This window comes from Mchenga conophoros, linkage group LG3 (genome assembly GCF_057382185.1).
Source record: "Mchenga conophoros isolate Kocher_MC1m ecotype Shallow Benthic linkage group LG3, M_conophoros_male_GT1.1, whole genome shotgun sequence".
NCBI lineage: Eukaryota > Metazoa > Chordata > Actinopteri > Cichliformes > Cichlidae > Mchenga > Mchenga conophoros.
In genome coordinates this window covers 83,587,971-83,605,553 of record NC_140528.1, presented here as the reverse complement: position 1 = coordinate 83,605,553, position 17,583 = coordinate 83,587,971, and the positions used below count along the sequence as shown (strand labels likewise).

Sequence of the window (17,583 nt, the reverse complement as noted above, 5' to 3'; positions counted from 1 at the left end):
ACCAAATCACAAAGGTCGACACTTCACATCGTAAAATAAAGACAATAATAATGCAGATATAAAGAAAAACACACAAACATCAGACAAGTGCTATGAGCAAGTGCTGACAATGCTGACCGAGAGTGGGAAGGAAAAACTAAAGCGTAACTAAAGGAGGATTGAGGGTTATCTGCACTAAACATATGCTTTACCAAAAATTGAGGTTTTAAGCCTAATCTTAACCCACACTATTTTAAATATCCCAAGAACCAAAAGTAAGCCTGCAGTCTGAGAGCAAAGTGCTCTATAGAGGTGATACGGTACTATGAGGTCTTTAACATAAGATGGGGCCTGACTATTCAAGTTACTGATGGTAATGCTGTGTTGAAAATGTATTAGCTGTATAGGAAATATTCCCCATGATGAAGCACTAACAGAAGGTAATGAGGTAATCTGGATATGCCTGGTTATCATTGAAAATAATAAACATGCTTGGATTTGCTATTTGGTCCACCAAACAATCATAACGGTCATCGGGCTGATTGCTGCGAGGCGGAGGCACCTTCATGCTGCTGTTGCCCTGAGTGTAAACACCAGTGAGGACTCGGGCCACAAATACTCTCTGAGAACCATCAGCAGCTGGCATTGAATAGCCGGGGTTGGCTGAATAGCTGCCATTGACAGCAAAGTAGGTCCCCTGACCAAATAAGGTTGCTGAAAACAGAAAATAAAAGAGAGACATTTAAAGTTTTGGAATTATCAGACATTTATATCACTTCTCAGGTTAGATGTCTTTTTTACGTTTGAAAAATTCAAAGATCTTGTTAGGTGGTTTAAAAAACACAACACAATCCTCTGAAAATGGTCAGGTACAAGGACTGTAAATTTGTGAAAAAGCAAATGTCTGGAAAACAACCCTAAATATTACAAGAAAAAATGGCTGCTTGGAAGCAAAATATAAAAAACATGAAGGGTAGGTCAAAACATTTGCAGAGCACTGTAATGTTCTGTATTAGAAAATAAAAAAAGAATATCAACAAAATAAAGCAACAGTGACATCAAATGTTATAACATTATTATAGGATATTTTCTATGCACTGGTGTTCTATAAACAGAATCAGGTGATCATACTGATTAAAGTTGATTGGATCAAAGGATAATTACCATGTTTCCCAGAAAAACTCCTGTTGAATCCATTTCTTATGATGGACTCACAGCTGTCCTGACTCGTCCCGTGATATAGAAGCCTTTCACGTGCTCCCCCTTCCTGTCTGTTCTTTTCAGAAAGCTTCTTCTTTTGCACTTCGTAGCTTTGCCGCAAATGGACATTCTGCAAGCGTTCAATCTAACACAAAAGAACAAAATGTTCAGCTGTTCAAGTTTCCTGTTCAACACAGTTAACTTAGATTTCTGGTAAAAACCACCCACTTTCAATATATTCTTCTGAACTGTTTGCGTGAAGGCCGCCTTTACTTTGAGGTACTCTGAAGAGGAAGGCTCCAATGCAACCACTTTTAGATTTTCACCACTAGCCATATTGTCCCAGTACAAAGGAAGAGTAAAGTCTGGAAAAAGTTAGACCAGTTAACCAAAGAAGATAAAAAAAAAAATGTTTCTAAAATTATTGTTTCCAAAGACAAACAAATCAAGACAAAATCCATACTGAAACTGTCATAAATCCTGAGTGCAGCGCAATCAGACATAATCTCACAGAGGGCTTCCAGAAAAGGTAAAAAACGAAGGCGTATATTTTGTGCACTACATAAACTGACCATATGGAGTAACAAAGGGCTTGCTTTGCTCACATGAACACTTTTTAAAATAGTGATCGGGGAAATTAACATGAACTTTAAAAATAAAGAAATGCATAGACAAAAGGAAATCATGATTAAAAATATGTCAAGGAGCTCTAGCTCAGATCATAAATCCCATTAAAGTATTTTATCACCACTCTAATGTTTGTAAGTCTTTTGACATTTAAGATGTGCTAATTAGGACTCGACAGCTTTTCCAGACCACTCTTCTCACCTGAGTGATTCTCCAGTCGTTTTAGCTTGGTTTTTCTAGCTAACCGACTTCTGGCTTCCATCTTCTGCAGATCCACGCTCCACATGTTTCCGTGTGTGTCCACTATCTCTTTCTTGATATCATGCTCTAGGTTATAATTATCTGTTTTGGGGAGCCTTTCCCAGCTACCATCATATCCCAGGATGCACCACGCCACACAATGGTACAAATTATCCTCCTCCCTAACTCTGACTTCTCTCCGTAGACGAGCAGCAGCGTGAAGCATCTGTATCAGCTCGGTGACCCCATCTTTTAACCCGCTGACTACCAAGCCTCCATCTCCACTCTGGTCCTGCTGTACATGCAAACCCTGGGCCTCTACTAGCTTCTGTAGATCCTTTATTTCATCCTGGGTGAAGTCTGCCAACTCCTCCTTTGTCATTTTTTTTGTGGAGCAGTGAGCCTGGTACAAATCTTTTACCTTCTTCATTGCATCATGGACACTCTTTTTACCAAGGCCCAGGAACAGGAAGATGGACCGCTGATGAGTAGTACAGAGGACACTCGTGTCTGTGTTAAAACAAGTCAAGCACTGATAGGTTATAAAAACACATCAACAGGATTCTGATAAACAGAACTTGATGTTAACATTCATCAAACTACTTGTGTTACAACAGAAGGAAACATCTGTATTATTTGGTGTTTAAATATTTAAAAAAAAAAACATCTACTGCAAAAATATAACTGAATAGTCTTCATGAACTTGTCCTTGAATAGTTCCCCTTTTCAATTGCATCTATGCATTTTAAGAGTTTTATGCTGGCCTGTTTGTATACCTCCCTCATTTTTAACTCCTAGCCCGTTTTTGAACTTTGTATTTGTCCCTTTTTGTTAGTCTCATGTATAATTTCTAAATAAAAAGCTATACTCAAGCAAACTTGGACTGCCTCTTTGTTCTGCTGTTAGGTCAACTGGCTCTTTTAGTCAGTATGTTTTGCTGATAGCACTTTGCATCTTTATTTTGACTGTTGAGCTCCTGCAGATTACAGTATTTATACTTTTACTTATCTAAATAACCTTTATGCTTCCATTTGTTTTGTGCTTTACATCTACCTTAGTTTACTTAACTCAATAGCTGTTGGTATACCTTGATTTTCCCGTTTCATGCTCAAGTTGTTTTTGTAGGAGGCACCGTAAACCTGCAAATACAAATGCATGCAGTAAACACCATCTTTTTATGACATGTGTTGTTATCGAACTGTTAATAGAATAAAATAGAAATAATCTAACCTGTTGAACCAAACTGCTAACATCAACATATGGGATTGTTGTGGTATCCAGAGTCCTCATGGACCTTCCAGTAATCAAAGTTTGGGGTGTGATAGTAAGTGACTTGCTGGCATATGCTTTTGTGCTCACATTTGGGGTGACTACAGTTTGCTTTTCTTGGATGATGACACAACAGGAGTCCTCTACCAGCTCTTTACTCACTTTACCCTGAGTCTTGAAGTACCGCTGAGCCCCTGCTCCATCCAGACCCAAAGTTTCTATTGTCAGACTGGTTAGAGCTGACGTTAGGGCCTGTTTGGCCTCCTGAACCTGGCATCGGGGTCCAGATAGAGACACATGTGGATTTGGAACATGTGAGGCTCTTAAAGGAACCTTGGTCTGTTTCATGCCAGTCAGGTCTAAGATTTTATGAAAACAGTCAACCATTTCAGGATGAAGCAGAGAGATTTTTTCTTGAGTTGTAACTTGATTCAACTGGAAGTCGTGAAGAACATCAGTGAGCTTGCTCACATTTTCACTGTAGCCCACCAGTCTTACTTTGGTTGTGGCAGATCCATTAGATCCTGGGACAAAGCTGATATCCACTTTGAGCTCATGAACGTTCTCTTTGTTCTTGGCTTTCATCAGGACTTCTTTCATCCTGTCAAGATCTGGAGATACCGCTGCATTTCCCTGCAGCTTCACAATCTCCACACTCAGATCGTTCACCACAGCTGCCAGAGCCTCATCCAGGTCAGCAGAGGACAAACTGGACAGAACCAGATCTGATCCCACTTCTATGAAAACAGGATGTCTAAAGTTTTGAAAGAGAGTCTGGTACTTGGAGATGGCACGGCTGGATTTGATAAAAGTCCTCAAATCTGCTGGGAGCTTGACTCTCTTTTCTGATATTTGCCTTATTAGTTCCTCAAGTTTAGTAGCTCCTAGCTGCTCCTCCTCGTCACTGCTTTCCAAGAACATTGTGTTCCTTTTCCCTCCCATGATTGAAGCCTCTGGCCAATGAGTGCACATGACTCAGTGAAACTCTTCTTCCAGTTTGAACTGCTTCTCCTTCAAGAAATCTTTAGTAAAAATCTGGTGGAAAAAAAGTACTGGATTTCAGAAATGTAATGTACAAAGAATAAATTTACATTTCTGTAAATCTGTCAAGTGCTATCTAGTCAAAATGAACATCCATTGGTTTTAATTTTGAACTCCAGTATGAACACAAATCCCCCAACCTGAGGATCACCACAACACAACCCAACAGAGCTACACCTTAGTTCACAGATTCACTTTGTCTAGGCTTTATTTCTGAGATTTCACACAACCCAGGATTCAAATCATGAATACATAATGGGCTTGGATTTACATCATTTTGAATGAAATGTGCTCTATTTGGAAGCAGCAGGGCCCCCTCCCCTTTCGACAGGTTGTGTGTGAGACTTTAAATCATTAAACTGTAAAATATACATTTTAAATTGTTATTGATCTCTTTACCCCTGGTCCTAAAGTGTGTATTTATTTTCTTACTCTTCTTATATTTGTTGTTTGTTTACTTGCACTGCTGTAACTGGAGCCTTGTCGTCTTGTCTCTCTACTGGACTGTATGTAGCGGAGATGACAATAAAGTTTACTTTGACTTCAGCAGCGAGCAGGCGCACCGAGGGCTCTCGCACTCGCGTATAGAATTTCGAAAAAACATCGGTGCAAATTATAAGTCTGTATCATAATGTCTGGTGTTTTCGTGTTTGTTGTTTTGTTTTTATTTTATTTTGCGAGTTGGTTATTAGATGCTGCTCCCGCATCCCCGCCCTCTCCTCCCTGTGCCGCAAGCAGCAGGCGCACCTCGCAAACAGAGGGCGCCCTTACTCCCAGCAAATGGGCGATAGAAAACCGATCGGTGCCTATGACATTCCCAATATGCGCTGGCTGATATCGGGGCAGCGTGAGTACGAGCAATTTTTTTTTTTTTTTTTTTTTTTTTGCCGATGCCCGTGAATCCGCCCCCCACCTCGATGCCGCACCGGACAACCGTCCGTGTGCTGAATGTGCTGTTATTATGTGTGTAAATTATTTTTAAATATATCAGCATACATTACAAAATTTAAAGGTCGGTGTTACATTGTTGGTTACCGGTGGCTGATGGTTGACGTGAGGATTTAATATTTTGAAGAAAATTAGTCTGACAGTTACTTTGATCAGGCTCTTTACACGGAAGTGTGTTTGGTTTTGCACTTTATAAAGGAAGTGCAAAACCAAACAACCCTCCCCTTTTGTAGAGCGGAAACAAGTCCAAGTTAAAGCTAGACTGAAACTGCAAAGCATTTTGCTGACTGTGGTACTGGCAGTGACTGGTTATAACCACAAATCATGAAATACCATGAACTTTATCTTCTGTTTGTTTTTCTGTCTTTGGATGTGGACGATCCCTTTACCTTCACTTTACATTCACCTTTATTGGGCCACCCTTCTTAATCTTTAAATTCTGGTGTTTTCAGTCTCATTGCCACAGGTGTATAAAATCAAGCGCCTAGCCATGAAGTCTGCCTTTACAAACATTTTTGAAAGAAATTGCTCTTGTGTCATTGTAAAAAGGACATGGAAGTGAGCATGGCGTTGTGACAGGATGTCACCACGGCAACAGGTTAGTTTATGAAATAACCTGCTGGGATGGTGTCTATCCAACCCAGCAGGATAGACCCGTTTCCCAAATGTAGTTTTTATCCGGTGGGGGAACTACCAGAAAGAAACGCAAGTGTAGCCATAGTAAAACCTTGGGAACTACTACTTTGTTTTTGTTATTGCATGGTGTAGATATGGAAGTGACAAAGAATGATTGTAAGTAGATCATAAATGAGCTATGTTTATTGTTATTCATTGAGGTAATTAGAGAAATTACATAAAAATAGAATATATTTATCCTTCACATGATGCCTAATCTCTTACATTTACTTTGTGAAAGAAAGTTTCTACTCTTTTTACTGACCTCTCAGCATTAGTTTCATGTCTGACACTGTCCCCCATAAACATGACCCAGATTGTTTGTTGGCTAGTTAAGACAGAGTTTTTAAACATAACACAATTTAAGCACACTGGGATTCCTTACCTTCTTTTCCACTAATTCCATATTCAAATCCCTCAGAAGGCCAACTTCTTATTTTGATGTTTTCTCTCCCTTTGATCTGATTATAAAGTACAATAATGGCATTTTACCTACAATACCTACAATATCTACAATATGTTTTATACAAGTCCTCTATATCTTACGTCTCCATAGACCACATTCCTGAGAAAGCATTAATCTCCCAGGGTTTTTTTTTCTGTTTCGCTTTCCTGTAAGTCCCTGTAACCTCCATTGGAATGTCATAAATCACAGACACACCTAGATATGAAAATAGGTCACTGTGTTTCATATGGTGAATTTCCTTGTTTGTCCTGCTGGGATGGTAACATTTAGGGAACTTGCTAGAGTAGAAGTATCTTTATTACGAGCAATGCTGGAGCGGGTACTGTTTTTAACTTGTCTGTCTGTCACGGACCCGGCTCTGGAGGACTCGGGGTCCGTGAGCAGTGGTTATTATTATTATTATTATTATTATTATTATTATTATTATTATTATTATTATTATTATTTGGGGTCTGTGTCGTCTACTGTTCTGTCCACGTTTGTATGTAGAGTGTGTGTGCGTGTGTCTGCTTCTCTCTCTCTCCCCCTGGTCCTCGGGGCTGTTTACGGAAGTGCGCACCGTGGGAAAGGCGTGACCTGGCGACTGTCGTCATCGGGAGTACCGATGTAGACAGAGGTATTTAACCGGGACTCGCGGCGACAGTCGACGTGGGATTATTACTCCTGACTGGTATAGTCTGTGTGAGACGTGTGTTCTTGGTAGTCGGCTAGCGTGTCTATTTCACTGTAAAATAAAGTGCACTGTGGCATCGCAGAGTCCTGCGTTTTGGGTCCTACTTTCCTCGTCCCCACGGTCTATGTTGCTGAGTAAAATGTGCTTGTGGAGAAATCTACTGTTGAGGAAATTACCAGACAGATATTAAAATACTTCATTTCAAACACTGACATGACAATAGAAACTCTGATTTTGAAGGGGCGTGGTCTTACTTACCAAATAGTCATGAATAAATGTTGTACTTGTATCAGTATGCCTGTGAAAAATTCTCAAGGCAGGTTTGAGTGTTTGTAAAGAAGGCAGCTGGACTTCTTTTTGGTTCATGAAGAAGTACCTCTTGTACAAGAGGCTTCTTTAGCTCTCTGAAATACATACACTTTAAGAAACACTTAAAACATGTGATTCTCCAAACCATCATTAAATCAGAGGAGAAAAAATATGCTCCTCTCTTTGAAGTCACAGTCTTCATATATGACTGTGAAGTCATATATGAAGTCATATATGTGACTTCATTATATATGAAGTCACAGTCATATATAATGTTTTTAAAAGAGATCTGAAGTCTGCTGATTATCTATTCTGCTATCTATTTATCTATTTAAATGATTATTATTGCTATTACTACACGAAGTACCTGTTAAATATGGCAATGACAGACTTTAAAAACAACTTTACAACTTTAAAAAGTTGCAAAGTCGTCTTCTGTAACAGCAATGTGAGGCCACTTTTCCACACAAGCCCTCATGGGTATTTATGTTTTTTTGATGATGTTGTTTTTACACATTTAACAGCTGTAACTCTATCGGTTGTAAAGCAGACATAAGTTAGGATCTGAACATTTCAATTCATGCATTGAGATTTCAAACAACACAAAAAGAAAAAAGAAGGCTAAACTGAAGCAATAAATAAGTTGTGCGACAATACTGCAGTAATGTTGCTGTGTTAGCAGACCATCCACTAGATGTCATACTGAGACTAGAAATTGCATCAATACTGTTAACAATAACATAGCAGCTGTGAATTTGTCAAAAAAAAAAACAGAAAGTAAATTCATGCAGGAGTGTTAATATCCCAGGAAGGATGTTTATTCTTGCTTTGATTTGCAGACATGCTCACAAATTCAAAAACCTTGGCATTTACATTTGCTGTAATCACAAACTTACAAATAAATGTTGTGGCTGGTTATTTTTTTCTGTGCTCAGCAGAACAGAGTGCATTTCACACATTTCTGTTGGTGCTAAGCTACTTGAGGTATTCAAGAAACTCAGATCACTATAAACAAACGTATGGGTGTGTTTTTGTTTTGTTTTGTTTCTTTTACCAAAACCTAATATCTATCTGTATTTTATTACACACCTCTTCTGTCTCACAGATATGTAAGAAAAAAAGTGGATTTTCAGTATTTTGCTTGACTAAATATTTACGTAGCAGATTTTCTAATCACTTGCATCACCTGATGGACTCCATCTTTCAGCCCACTCACAGTCCAGCAGCCTGGATTAAAATGGTCTTCCAATACATACACACCCAGGACCTCAGTCAACTGCTTTAAGTGGTTCACATCATCTTGAGTGAGGCCTGCAAGTTCATCCTGCCTGAAGATTTGCGTAGTGCACTCAGCCTGATACAGACTTTTGAGATTTGCAATGGCATTGTCAACATTTTTTCTGCATAGTCCGACAATCATGAAGGTGTAATGTTGAACTCTGGAGCTGGTAGAAAGGATGCTTGGGTCTATGTTCATAACTGGGGTGGCTTTGTGCAACAACTGTAAAACAGATGATTTATAATCAGTCACAAATAGCTCAAAAATGAAAAAGGTGCCTCATGAGGAAGAGGAACAGCTGTTACCTGTGTTGATAACAGCAGATGGAAACATCTGCATTGCTCGCTTTTTAAATGCCAGGAAAACACTGAACTTGTTGAGGACAAGGCGAATGTTGGTGAGACATTGGAGAGGACGGAAAGTTGCACCAGTCTTAACCCCTTGGAGGATGGCATATGCAACGTGGTTGGGGTCCAAACCACCAGATCCTGGACAGCCATTCAAATAAAATATTTATATGTTTTCTGTTCACTTATGCATCTTTAATGTCTTGCCCACTACTCACCAGCACAGATGGCAGGAATGGCCACAGACCTGTATCCAGAAGACTCACAAGTTTGAATGATAGAAAGCAGCTGTTTCTCAATGAGACTCACATTTTTTTCTCCACACACATGTAAAATAGCTTTACATGGGAACCCTCCAGGTGAGGTTGTTAAAATATCTCCCTTCTTTACTTTTGCTACACGGACACAACAAAAACATGATTAAGATACTGCAAACTGTGTGCCAGAAATATATTGCAATTTTAAATGTGTATCTTCAGCCATTCTTCTCACCATTTCTGAGTTCAGCCTCAACCTGAGGTCCAGCCATAGTTAAGATTTCTTGGCATACACCACCTGTAGATCAATAATAATAACTTTTACATTTTTTTTACTACTTTCTACATTAGATACATACTGAAGATATCAAATATATGAAGCAAGATATGTGGAATTATGTAGCAAAGAAAACATTGATGAAATAACTCGTAAAAATCACATCTTATATTTTAGATTCCTCAAAGTAGCTACTCTTTGCTTTGTTGACAGCGCTGCAAAGCAAGAAACACAAGGAATGGACATTAGACCAAAGGAAATCTGTGCTTTTGTCTGATGAGTCCAAATTTGAGATCTTTGGTTCCACCTGCTGTGTCTTTGTGTGACTCAGAAAAAGGTGAAATGATGGTCTCTACATGCATGGTTCCTACCATGAAGCGTGGAGAAGGAGGTGTAACGCTGTGGGGGTGCTTTGATGGTGACACTGTTAGGGATTTATTTAAAAACTGAAGGCACACTGAACCAGCATGGCTACCACAGCACCCTGCAGCGACATGCCATGCCATCGGTTACACACCTCCAGGCTGTGTAAGTGATATCTGACCAAGAAGGAAAATGATGGAGTGCTGCTGCAGATGGCCTGGCCTCCACAGTCACCTGACATAAACCCAATCAAGTTGGTTTGGGATCAGATGGACTGCAGAGTGAGGGGGGGAAAGAGTCATCAAGCTCTCAGCATCTCTGGGAACTCCTTTAAGACTGATTAAAAACCATCTTAGGGGACTACCTCATGAAGCCCATCGACAGAATGCCAAGAGTGTGCAAAGCAGTAATCAAAGCAAGGGGTGGCTATTTTGAAGAATCTAAATTATAAAACATGTTTTGAGTTATTTCACCATGTTTTTACTGCATAATCCCATGTATTCATTCATAGTTTTGATGCCTTCGGTGAGAATCTACAGTATAAATAGTCATAAAGATAAAGATAAACCATTAAATGAGTAGGTGTGTCCAAACTTTTGTCTGGTACCAACTGTGGAATGGAGCAATCTTCTGCCACCTTCTCTACATGGATGATATCAAGGTTCACTGAATGGGACATCGATTCACTGATCCACACCACCAGGATATACAGCAATGACATCAGAATGTCATTCGGACTGGAGAAAAGTAGTCGGATGGTAATGAAGAGAAGAAAGGAAGTCAGAACGGAGGGGATCGCACTACCAGAAGTAAACATTGCAGACATAGAGGACAGCTACAAGTACTTGGGAATCCCACAGGCAAATGGGAACCACAAAGAGGCCGATAGGAACGCTGCAACTGCCAAGTACCCGCAGAGAAAAGCAAGTCCTGAGGAATCAGCTAAATGGCAAGAACAAGATCCCGATTATCAAAACCTACACCCTTCCCTGCTGGGATAATAAGCTGGCCTATGGAGGACATAGAAGCCTCTGGAAGGAAGGAAGGCAGGAGGGAGAAGGCAAGGGACTAGTTGTTGTCCGAACCATGGTCCAGGATGAGACAAGAAACTTCCATGAGTACATCAGGAAGATGGCCCCAACTGACTGTGTGCTCAGTGAATACCTCAAGCAGTAGAAACCCAAGAATGAGGAGCAAGAAAAGGAGGCATCATGGAAGGACAAGCCCCTGCACGGTATGTAGCACCAGCAGATAGAGGAAATAGCTGACATCCAGAATTCCTACCAATGGCTAGATAAAGCTTGACTAAAAGATAGCACAGAGGCACTAATCATGGCAGCACAGGAACAAGTACATAAGTAATAAGGAATCCAGGCTAAGGAATAAGTACAGGAATTAGTATAAGATCGATAGAGGCTGGGGTCTACCACATCAGGCAAAACCCCAGGTGCAGGCTGTGCAAAAATGCCCCTGAGACAAAATGAGGTCAAAATGGAAGACTCCCCATAGGGGTTGAGGAAGACTGTGCTAAGATCCTGTGGGACTTCCAGATACAGATGGACAAACTGGAAATGGCAAACCAACTGGACATAGTGGTGGTGGACAAGCAGTGGAAGATGGCCATCTTCCACCACGTAGCAACACAACATCAGGAAGAAGGAACACGAAAAGCTGAAGAAGTTCCAAGAAATAAAGAAGATGTGGAGGGTACACTTAACAGTGGTCCCAGTGGTAAACAGAGCACTTGGTGCAGTGGCCCCCAAGCTAGGCGAGTGGCTCCAGCAGATCCAAGGAACAACATCCGAGATCTCTGTCCAGAAGAGCGCAGTCCTAGGAGCAGCAAAGTTGCTACATAGGACCCTCAAGCTCTCAGGCCTCTGGTAAAGGAGCCAAGCATGAAGGATAAAGACCACCAAGCTAGAGGGGAATTTTTTTTCAAAGTATGTATAAAACCTAATTTGCCCTAAACATCCTACAGGTCAATGGAAATGTATTAGGTTTAGAGTTGGTTTTATTTTAGCCATGTGCTAAATGCATTTACAAACTGGAAAGTGATAAATCTGAAAATTAAGCCTCACTTGTTTTGGCATTAAAGTTGGTATTATCTGTAAAAGGCTTTCTTATTTTAAATACATTTTGAAATTCTATCAAAAGGGGAGAGCCAACAGAACCCAAAAACGTATCTCTATTTTTCACCCTAGCTAGGCCACCAAGGACATGGATATTAGATGGTTTACCAGCATAAGGCTAAAGTGCATTTTCCCAGGAAACATGATTGAAACCCAACAGTTGATTAGATTCAAAAGCTCTCACCTTGAAAATTTGTGAAGTCAGTTGAGTTCACCACAACATCTGTAGTCTCATTAACAATGTCACCAAAAACCACTTCTAGTTCAACCCCACCTCGGACTTTCACAGTTATGCCAGTTAGGTCACTCTTGAGGGACTTGAAGGTGGCTGAAAAGACGAACACGACAACAAGATTCACATTTCTGATATCAACCTCCATGTCACTTGTTGAACCGTGGAAACAGTTAAATATTTGTTAAAAACACAACATTTCAAAGGTAGATTTTTGTCTGAATCAAAACAGTTCAACCAGCTCTGGTTTTACCTTGACCGCTCTGCTTGATCTTCAAGCTCAGCTGTCTGTAGACCTCATGGTAGCACTGTAGATACATGTTTGGTTTAAGCACCACCTTTCCAGAAATGTTTCTACAAACAATGCACAGTACTTAAAACTAAGAACAAACGCAAACTTGCCCTTACTTTGGTAACAAGTCCTGAGATTCTCTGGTTAACTAATGTTAAATGACATATCCTCTGTGTTGTGATCATTATCATCTGTGCTTTATGTTGCAATATTTACAAGAAAAACACAATAAACAGATGATCATACGTGAGAAAGAGCTCGGAGATGGCAGAAGGGAGATGCTCCCTTTTAACAGAGATACAGCCTTAGCAGAAACATGCTTATGTACTGTAATTGCATTCATTTTTACTCCAGTAGCTCGGGTGGTACTGTCTAACACCTTCATTCCTACCCATATTACTATCACTCTCAGCAGGGAGTAATATGTATTTAATACAATGTAATATAGTAATACTATGACCTGCTACTGCAGTAACTGATAGTGGAAAATAAAAATTTTAAAAAAGGGTTGCTGTATACAGCTATCGAAAAAGATCAAACTCTGTCACCTCCTCAGAGTCTTGATAGTCTGGTTTAATGACAATATAGATGTTGTGAAGGGATTCACATGACCCAGATAATCCAAACTGGTCAATGCTGTCAGTCAGCACTTGAATGGCTTCTTTCTGGGGATATTTCAGAACTACCCCGGGTCCAATGATTGGAAAGGCAATTGAACACCAGCCTTCCTCTACACAGAGTTCCAAACACCTTTTTAGCCCAATAGCAAGTGTCTGCAAAGGAGAAAACAGGAAAAACTTGTCTATGCGTTGGTCTCAGGGGTAAGGAGATTTACCATTTCCATTTACTGGTTTATGACTGTGTTTTTCTTACATGTTTATGAATTTACTGTGTTTTTACTTTACCTGCATGCTGAGGCCATCAACTCCATCCCATGGCAGACACTCAATGAAGAAGATCTTAGAGCAGCTCAGAGCCGGAGGTGCATCAACCACCATAACATTACCAGCAGAAAGGGTCCACTTCCGAGCTATCAGATGAAAGACCTTCTGCAATGGATTTCCTGCTTTTTTCAGTAGACATTTACCAACTTTAGTGGAAGTAAGCTTTTTGGATACCATGGGGGCCACCACCACATTCACCTGTAGAAATTATGTGAAATAATACTAACATGTGGGACACATGCTGCTTGAATAGAAATTGTGAAATTGTTTAGAATATATTTGTTTAACCTGTTCATCTTCCAAAGTGCTAAGCTTGATCTCCAGGTTTGTTTTGTTAACAGCTGTTGTGTTTGGTGTACTTCTGGCAGTGTTGCTTTCCAGTCTGTCTGGGTTGGAGCTGATGACGTTAATGTATAGTGGCTCTGGGTAAAGATCAGACACACTTGTGGTACTTTGAGAATAGACTTCTTGTTGTTCCCTGATGATGACCTGACAGGATCTCTCTAACAGCTCTTTGTTTTGTCTGCCTTCTTCCTGGAAGTACAATTGCACCCCCGGTCCATTTAACACCACCGTATCAGTTGACAGCTGCGCTAGACTCGTGGCTAAGTCTGTCTGAACTTTCTGAACCAGAGAACGAGGACCCTTCACCAGCACACAGGGATGTGGAACATGTGAGGCTTCCAAGGTCACATTAGATTGCTTCATGCCAATCAGGTCTAACAATTTATAGAAGCAGTCAACCAGTTCAGGATGTGACAAGTTTACCACTTCTTGAATATCAACTTCATTCTTTTGGAAACCATGAAGGACCTCATTGAGCTTGTTAACATCCTCACTGTAGCCCACCAGTCGTACTTTAGTTATTGCAGTTCCAGTAACTCCTGGCATGAAGCTCACATCCACTCTGAGCTCACTAATTTTTGCTTCTTTCTTCGCTTTCATCAGGATTTCCTTCACTCTGTCTAAATCTGGAGGTACTGCTGCAGCCCCCTGCAGTTTTACAGTGGCACTTTGAGCTCTCTCATCACTGCTGCCTCAGCCTCATTCAGAGCATCAGAGGACAAACTGGACAGAACCACATCTGAACCCACCTCAAAGAAAACAGGGTTTCTGAGGCTCTGCTGGAAACGAGCTTGGTATTTGGAGATGGCTCCACTGGTTTTGATGAAGGTTAGCAGAGCTGTGGGGAACTTGACTCTTTTTTCCTTTATGTTCTTAATCAGTTCATCTAGTTTTGCAGCTCCTGACTGCACATCTGTGTCAGGGCCCTCCAAAGTGATTGTGGCACTACCTCTGACGACTTTAACATCTGGATAGTTAGCGAACATTTCTCGATTGAACTCTTCTTCTATACGCCTGTACTGCTTCTCCACAATTGGCAGCTCTTTTTTGGTGTATTGAATGTTTTCCAGATCTGCAATCTTCTCCTTCACAGCATGGACCTCTCCCACAACCACAGCATAGCCATTCTCATTGTACACTTTGATGTCATCTATCTTGAGGGAGGAGTCTTGCAGCAGCATCTTGATCTTTTTTGGCTCAAATACATGATAGCAGAGATAGTTCTCATTGAAACGGCTGAAAATCTGATCCAGCTGTAGCTCCTGTTTCTCTGCAGGGCATCCTGGCTGACTCTGACTGTCACCTCTAACTACAACATTTTCATCATCAAATTTTAATTCCACCGTGCAGCCGATATAAGAGAGCTGCTTCTGGAGAATTTTTAATGCCTTGGGTTTATCTCTTAGATAATACAGGAGGAAAATATCTACGTTAAATGTCCTCTCGAGATGTTTTGTGATCACTTTTGTTGGTGCCTGAGAAAGAACCAAAAAAAAGCACATTTATCAGGTTATGCTTGAAAACCAATAAGAATTCTACATTTAAAAAATACATAAACATTAAACATAAGAGATAAGCTTACATGGACAGACTGTTATTGACCAAATTGGTTGTTCTTTTTCAAATGTCTATCCAAGTTATAGGTGAATGTAAGTTATCTTAGTTTATAGAAGGCTTCCACTTTCTAAAATGCTTTGGTTCTGGTAAAATAGAGTTTGCAGTATCACTAATTGTGAAAGTTTAGGCCAATGATTAAAAGCAGTTTGGTCAGTAGCAGATGACAGGTTTTTTGTTGTTTTTTGACAGTTTTATTTTATTTTTGTTATTTATTTCCATTTTTACAAATCAACAAGTCAACATATGTGGATACTAACTGTACTAAGTACAATTAGTACAAATATTGCTGATCTACAGAAAATTTCCTGCGCAATAGTCTCTGATAGGAAGGCAAAAATAACTCAAATAATTTGTCACAACTAAAGTATGCAAAAGAGCATCTCCGAATACACAACACGTCACTTGAAGCAGATGGGGTAAACCAGCAGGAGACTGCACCGAGTGCCACTCCTGTCAGCTAAGAGCAGGAAACTGACACGATATGTGAAGGCAAATTGCATGGATTGTTTATGTGAGGACCGAAACGCAGAGCACAGACGGGAACTGGAATTTAACTGAAACCGTGCCATTTATTTAGGCAGATATCCTGAACGAGAAAAACATAAATTATAAACTAAACAGAGGATCAATCGCCTGAACTGGGGAAATTAAGAAAACAAGACAATTACCCATTACTAGAAAAGCCTGGTTAAACCTCGTAAACTTGGGAAGGAACACAGAAGAGCCATGGTGGAAAAAACAGACACGACAATAAAGGTTGAGGGAAAACACAATATATATAGACAGGAGGTTTCCAGGGGAAGTGGAAACACACGGGGAACAAAACTGATACAAACGAACATGACACCAGGAAGCAAAACTAAACACACTGCACAAAGACCATGTCAAAATAAAATGGGAAAAGGCAGACTAGGACACTCTGACTTAACAAGGGAACAGGGCAGTGAGAATGGGAGACGAGATGTGGACATAACTAAGGAGCACATACAGAGGACAAGATGGGCTGGGGAGAACACATGAACACATAAACAGAGACACACCGAGAGGAGCACAGAGGACAAAGACTCAAGGGAACCTAATAAAATGTAACTAAACTGATCTTAAATAAACTCAGAGATGTAATCAGAGTACATGTTTCCCAGCTGATTCATTATCTTAGTGTTGGATAAAACTGCATTTCTATTAATCAGACATGGCGCATGTTTGGATTTTGCTTTGGGTGCCTTTTTTGAATGCCTGCACCTTTCAGGAATCCACCCAAACTGGTCAGGTCAGATTACCTGACAGTACATAGTGCAAGGTTTCCTTAGGAAAAAGGAAAAAGAAAACTTACCTGTGACTGACTGGTCGCTGACTGATTGAGGGTCTGTGGAGGTAAACTTGCTTGGCTCACTGTTAAATACTGTTTTCCACCAGAAATAGAGATGGCATGAAACTTTCTCAGCAAAACCCGCTCCTGAACTGTCAAAACAGCTAAATTCAGTCACCACATGTCACGGACAAAATCTCACATTTAAAAATGTAACTGCAAGAATGAAAGAAACAAAGAATCGCAAGTAACTTAGGGCAGCATATTGTTCTTTAGCTTTTTTAGCTCTTCTAATATTCAGTTAAGATGGTGAACATCATTCAACATTATTATATGCAGGCCTGTGAATATGGACATGGTCACAGAGGTATTAGCATGAGTTTAAACTGTTTACACATATTCTTGTTTACATAAATAAAAAAAATACCTTCTTTGTCCTTGAAACAGATTTTATAGGTGTTGCCTTCAACCTCTGCAGGAATTCCACACTCACCACCTCCAGAGTCTTCTCCTCTCTGAAAGTATCTCCAGATATCCTGAATATCATTGCCAGAGAGACCTTTGACTTCAAAAAACAGGGGATATGTGTATTTATCCATTTTCCCTAATATTCTAAACTAAAAGGAGACATTTGGATACAGTTAACTCCCTTTTGTGTCACTGCTCTGTGTGAAAATGCGCACTGAAACCCTTTTTCATCGTCTACTTTCAGTAAAGTTCCTCCATCCTTTCATTTACAAGTAGACACACCCCAATGATCTCTCT

General features: G+C 40.2%; 1 pseudogene; it reads right to left on the bottom strand.

The window, feature by feature from the left end:
* Window positions 1-9: 9 nt before the first annotated feature.
* LOC146581164 (protein mono-ADP-ribosyltransferase PARP14-like) lies at window positions 10-17,417 on the bottom strand (annotated as a pseudogene).
* Window positions 17,418-17,583: the final 166 nt, after the last annotated feature.